Genomic DNA, 6,028 nt, shown 5'->3' on the forward strand with positions numbered 1-6,028 from the left:
GTGTGATCAGGATGATGCGCCCTGCCACAGTGCAAAAACTATTAAGGAATGATTTGAGGAACATGGCAAAGAGTTCAAGGTGTGGCCTTGTCTTCCACTTGTCCCAGATCTCAACCCCATGCATGTGTGAGATGTAAAGCTTCATTAATACTTTTTCATTCAGGGAAAAAGAAATTTGAGACACAAAAGATCTCACAGTCATGATTTCTTGAGCTCATAAAATCCGTTAAAAAAATAAAAGAAGAAAAGGGATTTGATCCATTCTGTCAGGTCATGACACATAAATTCACCCATGACTTGGTAAAAAACCCGGTAATGATGCAGATTCACTATGTCAATCTTCAGTAAATCACCCCAAGTGTGTTCAAAATCCTGCTGCCAGACAAAACTCTCTGGTCACATTCCTAAAGTTACTCATTACATGATGTCTCAGAGCGTTTAGGAATCATGTTTTAAATTCAAATGACCTGTAAGGCATTACACCGTGCAACCAGCCCACCAACTAAACTTTGATATAAAGACTAGAATTTATAATTTGTTTATACTGCCCCAGACCTGTTCTGTATAATAAAAAAAGTAAAGATATTTCCAGTTTTCACACTCAGTAATTGGCAAAGAACTGTGGGATTGTGTAAGAGTTTAAACTAATAATTACAACCCATAAACCTCTTATCACCGATGCTGAACAGCACATTTAAACAATGTTCCTTCTGTTTGAAATGAATTTGAAAAATCTTATTCAGCTGTACTGGCTTAATGGAACTGAACAGCCATGCAAACATGTAATTTATGTAAACCATATCTTTGTCAGTAAACTCTCCCTTTCCCACAGCAAGGTCACTGTCAGGGCAGACTCAACATGCTGATGGGGAGAACAAAGCCAACATGTTATTTTACTAGATACTGTTATTGAACCACAAATGCACTCATATGCTTTTCAAATTTCAGCAGATAAATAGCAGGCATCTGCACTGTTTTTCTAAGTGATTCTGGGTTTCAGTCCTTGAATGCAACCTTAGAAGTCATGAGAAAAAAATTGGAGAGCAAATCGGACAAAACTTCAATGGCAGGTCCACTAATACACTTCACTGAGGTGACTGCACTCAGTGAAACAAACTCGAGAACAGGTCCTGAGGCCAAGTAGGTTGATGGTGAACATAAGAGATTACTTGGTCTGTTTTATATTTCAGTGATAGAAATAGAAGTTCATCTTGTTTTTTATTAGAACAAACCCTGATTGTGCTGTTATCACATGCATAGAATGCTATTTGGGTGCTGAACTTGTGCCAGTGCATTAGTTGTCACAACACGCATCTATTCCAGAAAACAGACGTGTGTCCAAGAAACAAACAAACAAAAAAAAAAAAACAGATTTAGGACTAAAAGGTGTAGGAGACATGCTTCAATCATTGGAATGTTTGTTCCAGATAGTTTTATATCAGTGTTTACAAGATTAGCTTCTTATATTCCTTCAAATGAGTCATCAAACAGGTCTGGTTTGACAAAATGCTGCCATCTTAGAGGAGGTCAGGACAGTCATCATCCCCACACTGCATTATCTACCACTAAAGTACATTCCATTAACATGGATGATGTTTAGAGAGAGAGCTGTGAGGGGGAGGAAATCATGGGGAGCGCGAGAGGAATGAGGGAGGAGAAGAGAAGAGTAATAGGTTTCCAGGAAGAGACAGGGAAGCCTAAGAAGAGGAGGGTGCCATCAGGGCAAGAATGATAATGTGGTGAACTCAAGGACAACCTGAAGGAAAAGATGAATGTCATGAAGAAGGCGAGAAGGATAAGGAGCTGAAAGCCTGGTGTTATTAGGTTTTTCTTTCAATGAAAATGAAGTTCTACATCAGAGAGTGCTGCTTCCCTTGAGCAAGGGGCAGCATCCACGTGTGAATGTTCTGAGTGTGAACAGCATGCTTCTCAAAATTTTGAGTTCTCAGTGAAAACTCCCCCCATTAATAAATGTTAAACCAGCATTAACTGATGGCAGTAGAAACGACTTGCAAACAGAACAGTGGCATCACCTTGTGCAGGTGAAATTGCAAACTTGTTAGCAAACAGTTGCTTATTTATGCATTCAACAAATACAGAACACTCATTTGGAGTCATCTTACTGGCCACATGGTGGATGTAAGTTCTTCTTTACACTCCATTTAGCTTCTGTTTAGGGTCTCAACTAAAACTGAGGTTATACGTGATGCATTGGTCATGGCACGTGCCAGCTGTGATGTCAACACAGAGCCAGAACTGTTTATAATCACGCTTGAGGTCTCTGTTTGACTGTGTTTCTATGTGGACCAGACCATTGCCTGTGGACCAGGCACTTGACTCACAGCAGTCAGTGCTCCACTATATTCACTAGCTGTTCAATCTGTCAGCTAGTCCATCCAAGACAGATAGGTGACAGTGGGATTCTAGAGATGTTATGCTGAAAACAACAGTCTGCTGTGGCTGGAAACCACTCTAATGGGCGCCACGAGTGAATCAGAACAGTAAAGCTGTAGGATGTAAAACCAAAGACAGTGGTCATTTGACCCAAGATTGCCAAGATAAAAATACTGTCTGAAGCAACTTTTAAAAAACAAAAGTCCTGACCATACCTCTTACAGTGATGACTAGGACGGAAATTTGTCATTTCACAGGAACTTGTTACCGCCCTTGTAGAAATGGGTGCTATTTGTTCTTGCTCTCAAATGTTTTGTTTACCTTTCAAAAACAGGGCACTAGACATAGCTGGCAGAAAATAACATGTGTACCTGCTGTTCAAATCACCAGCCCACAGCAAAGGAGCAACAAAAATACCACAGACTATGATAGAAAAAGATCAGTATAGACTCACAAACGAAACCCATGAATGCTGCAGCGTTTTCATTACGATCAGTTTAATGGCTGACTGGGCTGTTTCATGTGCTTAACAATTGCTCCTTATCATGGACTCACTGACTGTCACTGCACCTTAAAACTACTCGTTTGCTGTGTTTTGAAACATGACATTTCCATTGCCTTGCATCTACACTACTAGCCCACTCTGTGTCCATCTGTTTCTCTGTCTTTCTGACTGTCAGTCAGAATGCAGAAGAAGACATTCATTGAGGTCTTCAAAGATAGCTGAGTAATTTCACCACCAGAAAACTCACCAAAATCTTCTTCCTCTCTTGGTATTTTTCCTTTGTTTCTCTGTATCTGTCTTTCTATAGTGTCTCCCTTCATCTCCTCTAGCTTTCTGCTGCCTTTCATGGCCTCTCTCTTTCTCTCTATGTTTTTCTATCTCCTTCCCTTGCTCCCTTAACTCCCTTTCCTTGTTCACCCTCTCTTTTCTATACACTTGGCTGGCTGCTGAGGGTTGACACTTTAAAGACATTGGCTTCAGCTTCTGCTGCTAGTGGAATATCAATATCTGCTGTGCACACACACCTCCTACACATATAGTAACATATAGCACCATTAAGTTGCACACATGTCCGTGAACAGCCCTTACATCTACACACCCCCTACTAACCCACAGAGAGTAGCTGACTATATTAGAGCAGACACAAAGAGAGGCTGTGTCTGCAATATTGCATGGTGGCGGCCGCTGAATGACCACCATACCAACAAGACACGGACCTCGGGAGAGCTACAGCGGAGGTCACAATGAGTAAACACAAAGCATTTCCCTTTCCAGCTCCACATTTTTGTTGCTACAAAGCACTTTTTTTTTCTTCCCAAGTAACATGTCCTGCATGTGTTGGTTACCTTGAAAAGTAAAGACCTCATCCCTGGTTGTGCGTATGTGTACATCTAGAAATGTACACTCAGTCTTACCTTGCCTTCCCCCCACAGTCCCACTCTCTGTCTCCCTGGTCCTTGAACCTCCCTCTCTCCCTCTCTCCCTCTCCCTCTTTGTTGATGTACATTTGGACATTTCTCTTTGAAATCTAGATTACTGCTCTCAGCGTTGCCTGGCATGACTATCTATGCACTTGGGAGTAATACCCGGCACCAGATTCACCCAAGTTGTTATCACATGATTCTCTCTGTCTGTTTCAATTGTTTTAGCGCTCTGTGTCTGAGTAAATTGGCATTGTAAATTTCACACCATAAGTGCATGTTTGCAGCAATAAAAAACATATTGCAAATATCTGGGTGGATGTATAACTTCATTTTCTTTGTACTTATATAAAATGTTCTAGATAAATACTATATAAAAAAAGAAAACCATACTCAGCTCAGCAGTATATGCATCTGTCCTGTTTACACTCTGAATTCAGGGCGTCTTGAAAGTCACAGGGGACATGTTTCACCTCTCTGAAATCTGCATAACGTTGGCCTGACACCTAGTGGATAAAATAATGTTGGTTTGAAAGGGCTTCTAGCAAGATGCTGAAAATTTACCTGTTTTCTTAAAATTAACAACCTCACACTCAATTCAGCTGCAGTATGACATCAGAGCTGGAGTTTTCCTGAGGAGCTGTCTGAGCCCTCTAAATGTAGATCAATGCCCTGAATACTTCAGTGTTGTTTCAGTGTTTCATTTGGAAATGGTATATAATTGTTTAGTTAGGCCCATTGCAATTACTGAGGTAATTTCACACTTTAAAATAGCATTGAACATCGGCTATGTGAATGAACAAACAGCCCCCGGTCACTGCTATAATCCTTAACATGTTCATCATATCAAACCCGGTTTTAGAAACTGTTCATCGCTGGCTTTTATTCTACTATTGGCATTAGATGTTTTCACACTCACTTCACTCCTTATATAGTAGGTTACATGGTGAGGGACACAGTCTGTCATTAACTTATTAAAATCATTCTTAGTGTTTCAACAGTAACCACAGGCGTCAAGCAAATAAACCAGAACTTTGATGTACTTTTCCTAATATGGCAGTTATGGCTCAACACCAAGTATTTATAAAGCTTTTTGATAACTCAGACAACAATACATCTCTACTGGCAAAGTGAGAATCATTACGTACATATACATATTGGACTCAGATTCAGTACCCCAGTTCTGAACAGACATGACAAGGTGACAAACCATCACATTTCAGACCAAGCCTGGGACTTCTCACAGCAACAAGAAATAGATTGGCAAAGAAACTTACAACCGGGAGGATAGAAACAAGTGCCACACTGAGTCAAACAGGAAAGACAGATGGTTTTCATGTGGATTTAGGGCCAGATGAAGTGCTGGTGAGCATTAAATCCCAAAAAACATGATTTGTCTGCAGGATACCATATTGGTTTTTAACTATTCCCTGATGGGCTGTGAGACAACAAAGACCAACATCGATATAGAGTCTCATTCACTTTAACATTAAGGCCTAATAAAAAAAGGCCTTAATGAAGCAGGCACAGATGAAAAAGAATCATTATCTGGGCCTGGGTAACGATGAATGTTCCCCTTCCCCAGGGCTCTTTGTTTTCTTTTGTCTATGTATCATATAACCTTTTACATAATTTCAATACTCCTTATATTTTAGGGTCAGGGCAAATGTAAAAAAACATAATAAGAGCTCCATGCAAAACAAGATGTGACTTTCACTCACTGGCCACTTTATTATGTGCTATTGTACTGGACTACATTATATTCAGAGGTGTCTCTACAGTTTCGTCCTCCCCAGCAACATACTTGAGAGGGCCAGAATATTAGGGACTGCATTGAAGTGCAGACAACTGTACAGGTGTACAGGTGTACCTAATAAAGTGGCCAGTGAGTGCACAGTCCTGCTCTAAGTAGAATGCAGTCAAATTAAGTCAAGTACAGAAGAGAATATACAGTATACTCACTGTGAACTCATTGTCCATGTTGCTTTCAAATAGTCCTTTATTTGACCAAGGAGAGCTGTCTGTCCTTCAAACATACACACATGCACACACAACACAACACAACACATACACACAATACTAATCAGTGAAATCTAAATTCCCAGGGTATAGGCTCTATTAGGCTGTGTGCTTGTGAGAAGATAATCATTTGGTGATATGAGACCACATAACTGGGCGGTGGGTGGCAACACTAATGCTGCTGCATGAA

The sequence above is a fragment of the Monopterus albus genome, unplaced genomic scaffold, assembly GCF_001952655.1.
Source record: "Monopterus albus unplaced genomic scaffold, M_albus_1.0 scaffold31.1, whole genome shotgun sequence".
In the NCBI taxonomy this organism is placed as follows: domain Eukaryota; kingdom Metazoa; phylum Chordata; class Actinopteri; order Synbranchiformes; family Synbranchidae; genus Monopterus; species Monopterus albus.